This window comes from Phocoena phocoena, chromosome 12 (genome assembly GCF_963924675.1).
Source record: "Phocoena phocoena chromosome 12, mPhoPho1.1, whole genome shotgun sequence".
NCBI classification, from domain to species: domain Eukaryota; kingdom Metazoa; phylum Chordata; class Mammalia; order Artiodactyla; family Phocoenidae; genus Phocoena; species Phocoena phocoena.
In genome coordinates, this window is record NC_089230.1 from 7,251,285 (window position 1) to 7,270,148 (window position 18,864).

At 38.6% G+C, this 18,864-nt stretch overlaps 1 protein-coding gene across 1 annotated transcript in view; it reads right to left on the reverse strand.

Annotated features, from left to right (window-relative positions):
* MAP3K4 (mitogen-activated protein kinase kinase kinase 4) overlaps positions 1–18,864 on the reverse strand; it is a 111,811-nt gene that overhangs the window by 79,258 nt on the left and 13,689 nt on the right. The window lies entirely within an intron of this gene.

Genomic DNA, 18,864 nt, shown 5'->3' on the forward strand with positions numbered 1-18,864 from the left:
AACAGAACTAAGCATCACTTACGTGATGGTTGGTGACAAGCTTAACTGCTGAGTGGGCAACTCTTGCCCTGACGTCAGAGTCCCACTGCTTTCGCTTTGTGAAGCACACAGAACAGAAAGCGTGACCTGAGCAGCAAAGCAGAGAGCACTGATGACATGTGGTAGGTCAGGGTTTCTGTGTTCTCTGATAAACACTACAGAGCAGCACTCAGGTTAGGGAAGTTGAAAACTTCCCTAATATGGGAAAGGAAATAGTCAATCAAGTCCAGGAAGCACAGAGAGTCCCATACAGGATAAATCCAAGGAGAAACACGACAAGACACATATTAATCAAACTATCAAACATTAAATTCAAAGAAAAAATGTTAGAAGCAGCAAGGGAAAAGTAACAAATAACATGCAAGGGAATCCCCATAAGGTTAACAGCTGATCTTTCAGCAGAAACTCTGCAAGCCAGAAGCGAGTGGCAGGACATTATTTAAAGTGATGAAAGGGAAAAACCTACAACCAAGATTACTCTACCCAGCAAGAATCTCATTCAGATTCGACGGAGAAATTAAAACATTTACAGACAAGCAAAAGCTAAGAAAATTCAGCACCACCAAACCAGCTTTACAACAAATGCTAAAGGAACTTCTCTAGGCAGGAAGCACAAGAGAAGGAAAAGACCTACAATAAGAAACCCAAAACAATTAAGAAAATGGTAATAGGAACATACATATTGATAACTACCTTAAATGTAAATGGATTAAATGCTCCAACCTAAAGACACAGACTGGCTGAATGGATAAAACAACAAGACCCGTATATATGCTGTCTACAAGAGACACACTTCAGTCCTAGAGACACATACAGAGAGAAAGTGAGGAGATGGAAAAAGATATTCCATGCAAATGGAAATCAAAAGAAAGCTGGAGTAGCAATTCTCATATCACACAAAATAGACTTTAAAATAAAGACTGTTACAAGAGACAAAGAAGGACGCTACATAATGATCAATCCAAGAAGATATAACAATTGTAAATATTTATACACCCAACATAGGAGCACCTCAATACATAAGGCAAATGCTAACAGCCATTAAAGGGGAAATCGACACAATCATAGCAGGGGACTTTAACACCCCACTTTCTCCAATGGACAGATCATCCAAAATGAAAATAAATAAGGAAACACAAGCTTTAAATGATACATTAAACAAGATGGACTTAACTGATATTTTTAGGACTTTCCACCCAAAAACAACAGAATACACTTTCTTCTCAAGTGCTCATGGAACATTCTCCAGGATAGATCATATCTTGGGTCACAAATCAAGCCTTGGTAAATTTAAGAAAACTAAAATCATATCAAGTATCTTTTTGGACCACAACACTATGAGACTAGATATCAATTATAGGAAAAAATCTGTAAAAAATACAAACACGGACTTCCCTGGTGGTCCAGTGGCTAAGACTCTGCGCTCCCAACGCAGGGGGCCCGGGTTCAATCCCTGGTCCGGGAACCAGATCCCACATGTCTCAACTAAGACCCGGTGCAGCCAAAAAAAAAAAAAAAAAAAATACAAACACATGGAAGCTAAACAATAAACTACTAAATAACCAAGAGATAGCTGAAGAAATCAAAGAGGAACTCAAAAGATACCCAGAAAAAAATGACAATGAAAACACAACGACCCAAAACCTATGGGATACAGCAAAAGCAGTTCTAAGAGGGAAGTTTACAGCAATACAATCCTACCTCAAGAAACAGGAAACAATGCAAATAAACAACCTAACTTTATACCTAAAGCAAGTAGAGAAAGAAGAACAAAAAAACCCCAAAGTTAGCAGAAGGAAAGAAATCACAAAGATGAGATCAGAAACAAATGAAAAAGAAATGAAGGAAATGATAGCAAAGATCAATAAAACTAAAAGCTGGTTCTTTGAGAAGATAAACAAAATTGATAAACCTTTAGCCAGACTCATCAAGAGGGAGAAGACTCAAGTCAATAGAATTAGAAATGAAAAAGGAGAAGTAACAACTGACACTGAAGAAATACAAATGCTCATAAGAGATCACTACAACCAGCTATATACCAACAAAATGGACAACCTGGAAGAAATGGACAAATTCTTACAAAAGCACAACCTTCCAAGAGTGAACCGGGAAGAAATAGAAAATATAAACAGACCAATCACAAGCAATGAAATTGAAACTCTGATTAAAAATCTTCCAACAGGGCTTCCCTGGTGGCAGAGTGGTTGAGAGTCTGCCTGCCGGTGCAGGGGACATGGGTTCATGCCCCGGTCCGGGAAGATCCCACATGCCACAGAGCAGCTGGGCCCATGAGCCATGGCCGCTGAGCCTGCGTATCCGGAGTGTGTGCTCCACAACGGGAGAGGCCACAACAGTGAGAAGCCCGCATACCACAAAACAAAACAAAAAAACCTTCCAACAAACAAAAGCCCAGGACCAGACGGCTTCACAGGTGAATTCTATCAAACATTTAAAGAAGAACTCACACCCATCCTCTCAAACTCTTCCAAAATATAGCAGAGGGAGGAACACTCCCAAACTCATTCTATGAGGCCACCATCACCCTGATACCCAAACCAGACAAAGATGTCACAAAAAAAGAAAACTACAGGCCAATATCACTGACGAACATAGATGCAAAAATCCTCAACAAAATACTAGCAAACAGAATCCAACAGCACATTAAAAGGATCATACACCATGATCAAGTGGGGTGTATCCCAGGAATGCAAGGATTCTTCACTATACACAAATCAATCAATGTGATAAACCATATTAAGAAACTGAAGAATGAAAACCATATGATCAACTTAATAGATACAGAAAAAGCTTTTGACAAAATTCAACACCCATTTATGGTTAAAAACCCTCCAGAAAGTAGACATAGAGGGAACTTACCTCAACATAATAAAGGCTATATATGACAAATCCACAGCCAACATCATTCTCAACAGTGAAAAACTGAAACCATTTCCACTAAGATCAGGAATAAGACAAGGTTGCCTGCTCTCACCACTATTATTCAGCAGAGTTTTGGAAGTTTCAGCCACAGCAATCAGAGAAGAAAAAGAAATAAAAGGAATCCAAATCGGAAAAGAAGTAAAACTGTCACTGTTTGCAGATGACATGATACTACACCTAGAGAATCCTAAAGATGCTACCAGAAAACTACTAGAGCTAATGAATGAATTCGGTAAAGTAGCAGGATACAAAATTAATGCACAGAAATCTCTTGCATGCCTATACACTAATGATGAAAAATCTGAAACAGAAATTAAGGAACCTCTCCCATTTACCACTGCAACAAGAAGAATAAAATACCTAGGAATAAACCTACCTAAGGAGACAAAAGACCTGTATGCAGAAAACTATAAGACACTGATGAAAGAAATTAAAGATGACACAAACAGATGGAGAGATATACCATGTTCTTGGATTGGAAGAATCAACATTGTGAAAATGACTGCACTACCCAAAGCAATCTACAGATTCATTGCAATCCCTATCAAACTACCAATGGCAACTTTCACAGAACTAGAACAAAAAATTTCACTATTTGTATGGAAACACAAAAGACCCTGAATAGCCAAAGCAATGTGGAGAAAGAAAAATGGAGCTGGAGGAATCAGGCTCCCTGACTACAGACTATACTCCAAAGCTACAGTAATCAAGACAGTATGGTACTGGCACAAAAACAGAAATACAGATCAATGGAACAGGACAGAAAGCCCAGAGGTAAACCCACACACATATGGTCACCTTATTTTTGACAAAAGGAGGCAAGAATATACAACAGAGAAAAGACAGCCTCTTCAATAAGTGATGCTGGGAAAACTGGACAGCTACATGTAAAAGAATGAAATTAGAACGTTCCTTAACACCACACACAAAAATAAACCCAAAATGCATTAAAGACCGAAATGTAAGGCCAGACACTATAAAACTCTTAAGAACATTCCATGACATAAATCACAGCAATATCTTTTTGACCCACCTCCTATAGAAATGGAAATAAAAACAAAAATAAACAAATGGGACCTAATGAAACTTAAAAGCTTTTGCACAGCAAAGGAAAGCATAAATAAGATGAAAAGACAATCCTCAGAATGGGAGAAAATATTTGCAAACGAAGCAACTGACAAAAGATTAATCTCCAAAATATATAAGCAGCTCATGCAGCTGAATATCAAAAAAACAAACAACCCAATCCAGAAATGGGTGGAAGACCTAAATAGACATTTCTCCAAAGAAGATATACAGATTGCCAACAAACACATGAAAGGATGCTCAATATCACTAATCAGTAGAGAAACGCAAATCAAAACTACAATGAGGTATCACCTCACACTGGTCAGAATGGCCATCATCAAAAAATCTGCAAACAATAAATGCTGGAGAGGGTGTAGAGAAAAGGGAACCCTCTTGCACTGTTGGTGGAAATTTAAATTGATACACCCACTGTGGAGAACAGTATGGAGTTTCCTTAAAAAACTAAAAATAGAACTACCATATGACCCAGCAATCCCACTACCGGACATATACCCTGAGAAAACCATAATTCAAAAAGAGTCATGTACCACAATGTTCACAGAAGCTCTATTTACAATAGCCAGGACATGGAAACAACCTAAGTGTCCACTGACAGATGAATGGATAAAGAAGATATGGCACATATGTACAATGGAATATTACTCAGCCATAAAAAGAAACGAAATTGAGTTATCTGTAGTGAGGTGGCTGGACCTAGAGTCTGTCATACAGAGTGAAGTAAGTCCGAAAGAGAAAAACAAATACCGTATGCTAACACATATATATGGAATCTTAAAAAAAAAAAAAAAAAAGATTCTGAAGAACCTAGGGGAAGGACAGGAAAAAAGATGCAGACGTGGAGAATGGACTTGAGGACATGGCGGGGGGAAGGGTAAGCTGGGATGAAGTGAGAGAGTGGCATGGACATATATACACTACCAAATGTAAAACAGATAGCTAGTGGGAAGCTGCTGCCTAGCACAGGGAGATCAGCTCGGTGCTTAGTGACCACCTAGAGGGGTGGGATAGGGAGGGTGGGAGGGAGGGGATATGGGGATATATGTATACATATAGCTGATTCACTTTGTTATACAGCAGAAACTAACACAACATTGTAAAGCAAATATACTCCAATAAAGTTGTTTAAAAAAAAAAAGCAGCCTGAGAAAAACAACTTAGTTTGGAAGCTTTAGCTAAGAAACAATACATAATGGGGGGGAGGGGTAGGAAGAGAAATCAAGCTAAAGTTTATTCCTTTTTTTCCTTTAAAAAAAAAAAAAACATTTAGACACAAAATCTAGGAAAATAAATACTAGTTGTAAGCTCAAGAGAACTTGCATCATTTCAATTAACTAACCAAAAGCATCCAAAACCTCATTCTGTATCAGCTCATGTGAGATGAGCTAATGTGGTCAGTTGACTGGTTCAGAATGTTCCCATGGATACCAATTATTTTGGATGGGGAAAGTAGTACAAGGTCTACATCAGCTGCCCTGAAACATTTTTCTTACTTGTGTTTGAAAACATACAAATGTGAAATGTCTTTCTGGTACTAAACTTCTGACAGTCACAGAAAACAATGTTGCATTCTTTTAACATAAAACTTTGCTCAAGTACCCTTCACTTGACATAGAATCCGGTCTAAGAAAAGCATGTATTAAACTCAACCCAAGGGGGTTTAGTGTAGTTTTTAAATGAAACATGTGAAAGACAAAAATTCAAATAACTTGGGGTTAAATAGTTCTGCTCTGACATAGTAGGTGAAACCACATGGTGCCTGAAATAGCTCAAAAATGATGAAGCTGGATTAGATGAGCTTGAGAACATCGGCGGTTTTGCAAAAGCCCTAAAAAACAAACAAACAAAATAGTTCATTAAAAGTTCTTTAGCAAAGCCCTTAAACATAAAATATTTCATTCCAGGGCTTCCCTGGTGGCGCAGTGGTTGGGAGTCCGCCTGCCGATGCAGGGGACACGGGTTCGTGCCCCGGTCCGGGAAGATCCCACATGCCACGGAGCGGCTGGGCCCGTGAGCCATGGCCGCTGAGCCTGCGCGTCCGGAGCCTGTGCTCCGCCGCAACGGGAAAGGCCGCAGTGGTGAGAGGCCCGCGTACCGCAAAGAAAAAAAAAAAATTTCATTCCACATGAGCGCAGTTCTCAGCCGTGTGGCGCTGTCTCCGCCACCTCCACCTCCACCTCCCAATTAACCTATTCCCTATTAAGTAATAATTAAAGGCAGGCATTTGCCACTGTGGGAAAGGGAGGAGGGGTAGGCAGAGGGGCTGGATTTTCTAAGTTTCTTTTTTAAAGAACTTATACACAATAGCTTGCTTGGCTTGCAGTATAAATTAAAAGGAGATAAGCTAAGTTTGAGGTGGCACAAGGTTGGTGTGTACTGTAAGAGCCAATTAATATTAGCTGATCTTTACTATCGGCTGGTAGTAGAACATTTATCAGCCTACCTCCAGGTAAGCTGTTATCAAATCTCAAGTTTATCCAACATTCCCTATGTAACTTTTGCATTGATTCAGAGTGTAGGGTCTTTACAAACCTAGCATGTCTTCATTATTTTTCAGTATAGACACTCAAACTTTTTTCTTTAACTAAAATTCTTTTTTTTAAACAAAAGTAGATATTTTATAACAAGATTTTCTATGGAAATGAACAAGAGAATATCCCCCCAACTAGACCTGAAGCTCCATGAAGGCAGGGACCTCATCTGTCTTTTTTACCACTGTTCCTCCAGTGTCTAGAACAGTGCCTGGTGCAGATGACATGCCCAATAACTGTCTGCTGAATAAATGGATTTGTAAGGTTAACAATTTTATCTTTGATACTTCAGATATAATTATTATCTAAATTGTATTTTAATAAAAGCACATTTAATCATTTGAAGAATGCGAATTTTTAAAGGCTACAAGAATTAAAGATAGACTTCCGACAATAACATTGTTTAACTGATACTGCAGCCCTAGGTGCTGACATGACTATTTACTGACCAAAACAAGAGCGATGGAGTACGGTATAAGGAATAATGGTTTTGGAATCAGAATGACACGGGCTGAAATCCCTTCGTTCCCACATTTAATAGTAAGAATACAAGTTTTAATCAAATTATTGTTTGCTTACAAACACTTTCATTTATTGAAATATATATTAAAAGCATCAAAAATGAGACATGCAAATAAAAAATCTGAAACATCTGTGTTGGCTGTTACTTTGCTGGCCTCCCAGCATTCACATCCTTGTATCATCACCTCCTCTTGAATGTGGGTTGACCCTGTGACCTGCTTTAACCAACGTAATGTAGCAAAAGTGACTCTGGGTCAGTTCTGGGCCTAAGCCTTAAGAAGGCCACCTTTGTACTCCAGGGCATGCTAGCCACCATGTAAGAAATTCAACTACCCTGAGACTGCCATGGTCTTCGAAGCCTAACTAGCCAGGTGGAGAGGCTGCATGAAGGAGAAACCAGATAGGTCAAAGTCTTGCTAAGCTCCCATCCCAGCTGACAGCCAGCGCCAACTTGCTAGTGTGTGAGTGAGGCTATTTTGGACCTTCCAGCTGTCCCTGAGCCCAAGCCAACACCACAAAAAGCAGAAGAACCACTCAATACCATAATAGATAATAAATGGTTTTTACTTTAAGCCATTAAGCTTTGGTATGGTTTGTTAAATTAAAATAGATAACTGACAAACATACAAAAGTTAAACATTTTATTTTTACTTTAAGCCCGTGAATGGGTTTAAATCTGCCATGACTTTGATGAGGCTACAGCCTTGTCTTTTGGTGTGAGTCCCTAAGAAAAGTCACGAGTCAACTTTGTCACATATACCACAACCAAAGTACTGCATCTGCCATCCCCACTCTCTAGTTCTTTAAAATGGAACAAGAATTTAAAGATTTTCAGAAGGTAATTTTTCTGGATTACCTAAACTTCAACAGTTCTCTCCTATCCCTAATTCGATGGTAAGTTTCTTTTCACGACCTATCTTGAGACTTTCCAAAGCATTCCGAAACTACAATTCTCTTTTGCATTCACATCTCATATATTTGCATAATAGTTTACTAAATTCTGCAATTACAATTAAAGCATACAATAGACCTAAAAAGATTTAGGAACAAACCAGGAACTCCTGATAAGCATATAGTTCAACTGATGGGAACGGAAAATCACAGGCATTCTAGAGAGAGCCTATTAGTCATAAGCATTCATGATGCTGTGAGCGTCAGTCAATATGTCTTATAGAAGAAATGGATAGGGTTAGGTCTTGGAAAGGGTTACATAGATGAGTGTATAAGGCCTGCCTGGCTTAGATCTTCTAGAAGTCTTTTATTTCACACAAAGATTTATACAAGGTATACTTTAGCAGTCCTGATGTAGGTCGAACAAAACAGAACACAAAGATAGAAAACATATATATATATATATATATATATATATATATGAAGAAAAATTATCCCACATGGATAAACTTTACTCATCATTAGAAATAAAAATAATTATAAGCTATTTTTAAAATAGTTTCAGACGAAGGCTTTCAGAAAATAGAATCATATAAACAAATATTACAAAATGCTTTAAAGACTTCACATTATTATTCTTCACTTCTGGTTAACCAGAAGATATCCAAAAAGAACTAGAACAAAAAAAAAGAAAAGTTTTAGGTATTTAAAAAGATATGAGTCATGCTATAAGACAAATGTGATTATTTCTATTATTTCTGCAATTTTACTGCCAACAGTTGAGTACTTAAAAACAAGGGGACAGGGCTTCCCTGGTGGCACAGTGGTTAAGAATCCGCCTGCCAACGCAGGGGACAAGGGTTCGAGCCCTGGTCCGGGAAGATCCCACATGCCGCAGGGCAACTAAGCCCGTGCGCCACAACTACTGAGCCTGCGCTCTAGAGCCCGTGAGCCACCACTACTGAGCCCACATGCCTAGAGCCCGTGCTCCTCAATAAGAGAAGTCACCACAATGAGAAGCCCACGTACCACAATGAAGAGTAGCCCCCGCTTGCCGCAACTAGAGAAAGCCCGTGCGCAGCAACAAAGACCCAAAAACAAGGGGACAAAGAAAAAGACATTTTCAAGTGTGCATTCTTATTTTTGCCAGTTCTAATGCCCCCCAAAAATGTGAGTATATCTATTGATATATCTTTATCCAAAGCTTTGCAAATCAATACTAGATTGTATGTGTACAGATTAGCAAGGAGACAATCAAAAGGGAATAAAAACGCTTCTTAGGTGCACCTGGTTGTACAGGAGTGGATGCAGGGAGCACTTCTTTCAATACAGGAAGTGAAAATAAGCACCACTTCAGTCTCACTGTGGATGCAATTTACAATGAAATGCCAACGAAAAAAACATTTAAAGAAAAGCAACATAAAATGATGATTCATTCGAAGGTTTTTATAGGCTTAAGTAAAGAGAACTCTGGGACTAAGGCAGGGACATCTGAAAGATGAAAACCTGCGTCAAAGCTGGGAGGAAAAACAAACAAAGAGGCCTATCCCTATGCCAAGTGCACCCAAAACATTTAAGAGTTTAAAGAGACACAAGACGAATGTTTAAAACTTTAAACATAGCAAAAAAGAATTATGATCTCCCTCTACTTTCTCTCTTTCTTACAAGTGAGAACATTTTAAAAATCCCCTTATTCTAATTTGAATTTATATCTGAAAAAAGTATTTTATGTCATTACTTCCCATGTAATTCTCAGAAATCAAGTAACTGAAGAGCCACTTTCTGTAGGAAACAGATGAGTTGTCTGCATTGTCTTATCTTTTTTCTACTTTAAATTTTAAGAAGTTACTATAAATATAAATATGCTGTATGACACACATACACTTTCAAAAGATGAACTACAACTGCTGAGGGGATAAATCGAGGAAAAAATAAAAGCGTATGAGATACTCTCCCAGGGTTTTCAATGAAGAAAAATGGAAAGAAAAGTGGGAAAAGCAATTAGGACAATTTGGACATTAAATCTCTCACCTCTGCTTTGACACTAGCACAGAAAGAGCTCATTTATCTGGAGACCAGATCTTGGTTTCCAATACCACGCATCAACAAAAGAACAAGGACTTCTTGGAGAGATGGCTGATTCCAGGACGGGGGCAAGGAAGATGTAATGTGAGCTTGAAGTATCTTGTAAGTGCACCAAGTGAGGAAGTGTTCAAAAAACAAGAAAACAATGGGATCATGTTAAAAGGACACAGGAGCAACCGAAAGAGCTCCCACTGGCCGAAGCTGGAACAATCTGAGCAAGAAAATAAATGACAGAGCACTGGATTCTAATCATGAATCCATGAGTCCATATGGATATAAACAATTACTATATAAATAACCGGGAGAAGAGACAAATGTGGACAGAAAAAACCCAAACAATTTACGTAGCCAAGTGATCAAAGTTAACATCATCAGTGACAAGTCACGTTGAGAGCATGAGCTCCTGATCTGATGAGAAGGGCACTTCACCTCTACGGTCATCTTCCCAAAACCCATAACTCCAGCCAAACCATGATAAAAACACCAGACAAACCCAAACTGAGGAACCGTGTATAAAATACCGGACTGGCACCCCTTAAAACTGTTCAAGTCATCAAAAGCAAGGAGAGTCTGAGAAACTGTAACAGCCAAGACACGGATAAGGAGACATGATGACTAAACATAATGTGGTGTCCTGGATGGGATCTGGGAAGAAGAAAAGAACATTAGGAAAAATGAACGAAATTGGAATAAAGTACAGAGTTTAAGTAAATAATAATGTGCCAATATTGGATCGTTAGTTGTAACAAATATACACTGCAATGTAAGATTTAACAACAGAAGAAACTGGACACAGGATATATGGAAATTCTCTGTACTATCTCCAACTGTCACTAAGTCTAAACTATTCTAAAATAAAAAATTTATTTAAAAGTTAATTAATATAATGACATTATATGGAACAGTTCCATGACAATGCTGAAGAAATTTGGGTTACTATACAGGTATAAAAGACTAAGAGCCAGGACTAAATGAAAAAATGTAACATTAATTATAAAATTAAGCCATTCTTTATCAGTATAACCAAGATTGTGGTTGTAAAACAATTTTTAAATGGTAGGTAAGGAAATGCCATTTAAAACAGTGACTTCCTAAACTGGGATATGCATCAGATTTCTATTTCTGCTTTTCATCAGCTATATAATTTGTCACACAGTAATGAACAATTTTCATTGTAACAATGTAGCTACTACCTTACATCCCGGATACCAACCATCTGCCAGGCACTATGCTAAACGTCCTACGTAATCTCATTACTCCTTATGGATTAAGGACTATGGCACCATTTTAGGAAAGGATACTTGGCCCAGAAGGCTCATCCTCGTTGATTATGAGAATTATCTCATATAGTCTCATTATCAAATACCTATCGCTCAATCAGGCAATCTACAAATGCTATGCCATTTGGTCTTCCCAACACCACTGCAAGTACTATCACGATTCCTATGTTGCAGAATAGGAAAAGGAGTTGCAAAGGTAACTTGTCTGCTCCCTGCGAAGTGTCTGTGCACAGCTGGAGCCCTGGTCTGACCCCAAGGCCCGGGACCCTCCCAACTTCAGCCCACCCTTCACTCCTAGGTCACTGGGATATCTGCCTTCTCCCAAAGGCAGGCACAGAGGAGTACCTCCCCTGTGGAAGGAGGTCCCTACTGGCTGGAGAAAAAACCTGGGGACAGTTCAGGGACTGAGTTCTCTGGCCAGCTCTGGGGCTCCCTTCTTTGGTGAAGTCTTTTAGCCACTCTAGGTCTATACTTCCTCACCTGTCAGCCTAGGTAAGACGCTGAGTCTAAATTCCAGCCTGGGGAGACACAGCGCACTTACGACACAAATGAGAGGGGAAAAGTGAGAGTTTTGTTTGGCCTGCTTATGTCTGCATACCAAATAAAAGGTGTAACTCAACTCCACTCTCCCTCTGGTAGCTTCCTACTGCCCCTAACAAGTACAGGAACCACACCCTGTCTTCCCTGGAACACCAAAGTACTATTCCTCTCACAGAGGACTCATCAGACCAGGCGCTGTTTCCGTTTCATGTAAATCTGTGTGTGTTTAAGACTAAAAAAGTGTAAAACTACCCACTACAGGGAAAGAAAAACAGGCCTTTTAAATTAGAGGCCAGTTATTTGGAATTAACAACAATTAACTTTGTTTGAGAATGGATTTTGTGTAAGAGATAGAAAACGATATAAAATTTTTAAATGTATGTTATTTTATTTCATTCCCTTTCAGCTTTTTGTTCCTTGGGTCTCTAGTCCAATGATTTATCTATTTACAGTTGAAAACACATATTAACTGTTTCATACTGCACTATGTATGCATGTGTGTCAACTACACCATTAGACCTTCACTTCATTCACCATCGGCCCTACTGGACAAGTGCTGTGCTAGGAGTTGAGGAAACATACAATAGTGAACAAGAGAATCACCATGCCTTCCCTCTTAAAGTTTTCGACCTATAGAAAGAACGAGGTATTTAGCATATAAGTACACACACAAAAGTCTTTAAAGTGCAGTTCTTCATTATGCTGTGAAGGAAGATTACAAAGCATACCAGCAGACAGGATCCAGCCTGAAGAACCCATAGGGTGATAATAAAGAATACATCTCCAAAGAAGGAACACTTAAACGGAAACTCAGAAGCTCTGAAGGCACTGACCAGAAGGGGGGTGAGGGGGAGTGGCTGAGACAGAAGAGCCCACAGCTCATTTGAGAAACATAAAGGCCATGATGGCCTAGAGTAGAGGGCAGAGCAAACAAGAGCACCCAAAGGGGCAGGCAGTCATCAGATTACGCTAAAGCAGATTCATCCTAGAAGAAAGGTGCAGCCACAAAGAGCATTAAGTAGGGGAAGGGCATGAGTGAACCGACCTTTCTCGTCAAAGTATTTCCCACATCACCTTACACTAGCAGACAGGCATAAAGATATAACACACAAGGCCTCTCAACTATTCAATCTTAAAGTCAATCTAAACAACTATTCTGTCTACACTAGGCCAACAAGCAAGACCAATTCACCTGCCAGGAGCCAACAGAGGAGGAAGAAAAGAATTGTTCACTTGAGAGGAGTTATGAAATCCTTAAAAATGGCAAGTTGGGGCTTCCCTGGTGGCACAGTGGTTGAGAGTCCGCCTGCTGAATCAGGGGACATGGGTTCGTGCCCTGGTCCGGGAAGATCCCACATGCCACGGAGCGGCTGGGCCCGTGAGCCATGGCCGCTGAGCCTGCGCGTCCGGAGCCTGTGCTCCGCAGCGGGAGAGGCCACAACAGTGAGAGGCCCGCGTACCGCAAAAAAAAAAAAAAAAGTTTGTCTCATGAAAACTATAACTTTCTTCTAACTAAAAACTATATAAACTGGGGGAAATAATTATAATGTACCTAAAAAAATTTTAGAAAGAAGCTCCTATTTTTAATTTTATAGTTTTCTTCACTAAGAACATAATTGGTAACTGCAGTTGAATACATAAGGCTAATGTGTAATTAACTGGAAATGTCGGGCCTGAAGGCCCATGAGTATATAAACACCACTCACAGTTTCCAAAGAGAAGTATCTCACAGTATAAAATTAAGTGCAACATGTACAAAATACAGGGAATGTAAAAAATAAAGTATCAAAACTATATTACTTTATATCTCCATCAAAGAGACTATGAGTCCTTTGAAACTGACTGTAAATTTTAATCACATCCATTTTTGGAGTCAAGAGTCCATAGCTTTATCAGATTCTCAAATGTAGTCTATGACCCACAAAGGGTATAGAAGCATGGACCTAGACAATATTTACCACAGTTAGCAGGGTTCTCCTTTCAAAATATCTCATCCTGACATATACTAAACAGACATTCAAAGGATAAAGGTATCAGATGAATAAGTAATTCAAATCAATACTCAAGCTACGAGGTTGCTTCCACCCGCACTAGGCAAGAATAACAACCCCCCTCCAGACCACATACACTGGCTTTGCCCAAAGCTGACTTCTAAATCACATCAATGTCAAGTGCACCAAATAAGACAGCAATTTTCAATCTTTTGTGACACTCTGTTGTTTTACGTTTGGAATGACACCGTCCTCCATGCTTCTTGTAAAAGTGGTTAATTAAAATAAATTAACATTTAATTTAACAGCCCAATTAATTTAGGAATAATTAGAAAAATCCTTAAATGGTTCATAAGCAAGGCTACAACTAAATACAATAAAGGCAAAGCCTCTTGGAAAAAAAATTTAAGCAAACATGGAACACAATGGTTTGGTGAATGAGATAAAAGGAGAATGTTTCATATAATACATTACTAGAGACGTGAACGCAGAAGAAAACAATTACAAGAATAAAGTTATTGGGGCTTCCTTTGTGGCACAGCAGTTAAGAATCCACCTGCCAATGCAGGGGATACGGGTTCGAGCCCTGGTCTGGGAAGATGCCACAGAGCAACTAAGCCCGTGCACCACAACTACTGAGCCTGCACTCTAGAGCCCGTGAGCCACAACTACTGGAGGCTGCGATCCACAACTACTTAAGCCCATGCACCTAGAGCCCGTGGTCCACAACGAGAAGCCACGGCAATGAGAAGCCCACGCACCGCAACGAAGGGTAGCCCCCACTCGCCGCAACTAGAGAAAGCCCGCGCGCAGCAACAAAGACCCAACGCAGCCAAAAATAAAGAAATAAAATAAATTTATTTTAACAAAAAAAGAATAAAGTTATTTATAAAACTGACATACAAGGGTAGAAACCATGGGAGAAAAAGAGATTTAAGCAGTGATTTTCCAGTGATAATTTTGGGTTTATCTTTCTTGAGGCTCATTGAACTGTTTGAATCTATGGGTTTATAGTGTTTGTTCATCAAATGTGAAACATTTACAGCCATATTTCTTAAAATATGTTTTTCAGTTTCCCCCCCTCGCTTTCCTCTTTCAGGAACTCCAATTACAGACATGCAGAGGGCCTGATATTATCCCATATGTCGCTGATGTTCTATACATTTTTTTCTAGTCGGTGTACTCTCTGTACTACATTTTGCATAGTTTCTATTGCTATGTCCACAAGTTCAAAATTTTTTCTACAGTGCCTACTCTGTTGATAATCCCAACCAGTGTATTTGTCATTTCAGATACTGTATTTTTCATCTTCAGACATTCCATTTGGGTTTTTTTTAATATCTTTTATTTTTCTCCAATGTTCATGTTCTCCTTTAAACATACCTGAACATAATTCAATAATAAAAAGACAAATAAACCAATTAAAAATGGGGAAAGGATCTGAATACACACTTCTCCGAAGATATACAAATGGCCAACAAGCACCTGAAAAGATGCTCACCACCACTAGGAAAATACAAATCAAAACCATGAGATAGTACTTTTCATCCATTAGGGTGGTTATAATCAAAAAGTCAGAAAGGGACTTCCCTGGCAGTCCAGTGGTTAAGACTCCGCACTTCCAATGTAGGGGGCACGGGCTCGATCCCTGGCCAGGGAACTAAGATTTCACGTGCTCTGCAGTGCGGCCAAAAATAAATAAATAAATAGTTTAAAGTCAGACAATAACAAGCATGGGCAAGGATGTGAAGAAATCAGAACTCTCAAACACTGTCGGTGGGAATGTCAAGTGGTGCAGCCAGTTTGAAAAACGTATGAGCCAGCAATTAGACTCCTAGGTATATATATGCAAGAAAAATGAAAACATATGTCCACACAAACAACTGTATAAACACTTGAATGTTTATAGCAGCATCACTCATACTAGCCAAAAGGTGGAAACAACCCAACGTCTATCGAGTGAAGAATGGATAAGCAAAATGCATATGCATTTAGTGAAACATTATTCAGCCAAATAAAGGAATGAAGGACTCATACATGGTACAACATGGATGAAACTTGCAAACATTAGGCTAAATAAAAGCTGTCATAAAAGACCATATATTATATGATTCCATTTATAAAACATGTTCAGAACAGGCAAATATACAGACACAGAAAGTAGACTAATGGTTGCTTAGGACTGGGAGGGATGGGGGGTGGGAGGCAGCAGTAGCTGAAGGGTACCAGGTTTCTTTCTGAGGTAATTAAAACACTCGAAAATTGACCAGGTGATGTTTGCACATACCTTCGAGCACACTAAAACAACCAATCTGGACACTTTAAATGGGCGAACTGTATGCCATATGAATTATATCTCAATAAATTTATTTTATTTCTTTTTCCCTTCCCTTTTTTTTTTTTTTTACGTGGGGACACCTCGGATATGAACCAAGGACCTCTTGATTGGCAGAAAGCTATTTCAAAAAAAATAAATACGTAAAGGCAAGATACCTACTCCTATAGTTCTCTTACTCTCCATGTAAAACCCAGTTTCAGTTAGAATACTTTCTGATAGCCTAGAAATGGAATGTTTAAGAATTCAAATATATATACTTTAAGGTCAGTACAAGCTTCTAGCACCAAAAAAAAAAAGGGGGCTATCTCACTTTTTCATGTCTTGAAGAAATTTTGAACAGCAAAACATTTGGGAAACTGTATGGTACAGATCTCTACATAACCAAATTACCTTACTTTAATCACCTATTATTCAAATTCTAACAAAATAATTTGAAAAAGCACTAGCAAATGAGCAGGATTTGAACAGAAGGCAATCCTATTTCTACTAAAACAAGGGGAATTAGGGATCTTATGACAGGTTCTACATCAACTCTCATTCAGAGAGCAATTCTAAGAGGAGAGCTCTTACCAGGTATGTAAGATGTAGTATCCAGCGATGCAAAAAGGAATAGAAATCTTGCATACGGAGCCTTAAAAAAAGACACTCCTTTGTCTTTTATTAGTTCACAAATTCTCAGAAAATGAGAACAGAAAGGGAGTACAAAGGAAGAGGTGCCAAGAACCAGTAAAATTATTAAAGTCTTGTCAGTGATAATTCATTGAATTAACTCATTCGTTCCATCAACAGATACTTAGGCAGTATCTACCATGTGCATAGCTATTAGACAAGATTTACAGTGATATAAAAATACATAAAACCTACATTATAAGCTCTTTTATGGCTTACAGTTTATGTAAGCTATGGTATTTTTCCATAAAATATAGAAAATGGTACTTATGGTATTTTTCCAGAAAAAATGGGTCTGAAATGATTTTCCCTTAATTACATGTGTTGGACTTCCTAGCTTTAAAGAAATGGAAGAAAATTTAAAAGAAAATATTTAACTATGTGAACATTTAAAACTTCAATATATAAAAAAATAATAACTAAACATACTAAAAGTTAACCTGGAAAAAAAAATGTCCTTAATTTATAAAAGAGTCATTATTGTAAAGCAATTATACTCCAATAAAGATGTTAAAAAAAAAAAAAAAAGACTCATTAAAACTGGCAAGAGGGCTTCCCTGGTGGCGCAGTGGTTGAGAGTCCGCCTGCCGATGCAGGGGACACAGGTTCGTGCCCCGGTCTGGGAAGATCCCACATGCCGCAGAGTGGCTGGGCCAGTGTGAGCCATGGCCGCTGAGCCTGCGCGTCCGGAGCCTGTGCTCCGCAACAGGAGAGGCCACAGCAGTGAGAGGCCCGTGTACCGCAAAAAAAAAAAAAAAAGAAAAAAAACTGGCAAGAAAAACCCTAAGATACCAACAGCAAAATAAGCAAAGAATATAAAAAGATAATTCACAAAATAAATTTAAGTAGCAATAAAACATGAAAATAGTTCCACCTATTTAGTAACCAGACACTCAAATTAAAACAAGATAACCCTTTCCGGGCTATTAAATTAGCAAAGACTTTTTATAATAATACTCAAAGCTAGAAATCTAGTAAGATAAACACTATTTGTGGCCTATACATTCATATAATCTTTTCAGAAGAAAATGTTTAACAGTAGATATTAAAACTCTGAAATGTGTTCAAACTCCTTTCAAATTCTACATTCAGGAAATGACTTTACAAGAGCAGCCAGAAGAGCATTAAGAGCTGTGGATCAGCAGCTTCACTGCAGTGCTACCTAGGACAGCAAGAAACTGGTAATAATGTAAATGGTTTAGAGCATGACCATAAACTGAAATTATACAGCTATTTTTAAATGATGTTTTAATATTTTTACTAACATGGCAAACGCTCACAATATGTTCAGATAATATATCATGCCCACCTCAGTCTAGAGGGACCTCTTCTCACCCCTGTATAATTTACTTGGCAATTAATCATCCTTTTGATATCTTTTACTGCTATAATAAACTATTATTTAAATCATTCACCACATCCTTTCACATTTATGCCTAAGGAGATAGCATATAAAACACAGAACCACAGACTCTGAAGCATAACAAGGATGAATGTGTCCTGACTCCAGGTATTCTAAACTAACACATCTGTCTCTCTCTCTCTCTCTCTCTCTCTCTCTCTATCTATCTATCTATCTCTCTCCCCTTTATTTATTTTTTTGGCCGCACCGCACAGCACGCAGGATCCTACTTTCCAGACCAGGGATTGAAACTGTGCCCCCTGCAGTGAAAGCCAGGAGTCCCAACCACTGGACCACCAGCGAAGTCCCCTGAACTAATACATCTCTTAAAGACTCACTTTCTCCATCTGAAAAATGCACATCTATTTTACAAGTTCATTGTAATCATTATATAAAACATGTTATACTATTTGAATGATGGTACACAGGTAGATGATAGATGTAAACTTACCATTTCTGCACCAGACCATGAATTATAAAGCTTCTATTTACCTTATCTCTTCTCCTTAACTAAATTATAAATCCCTTGAAGACAGGGCATGTTTTACGT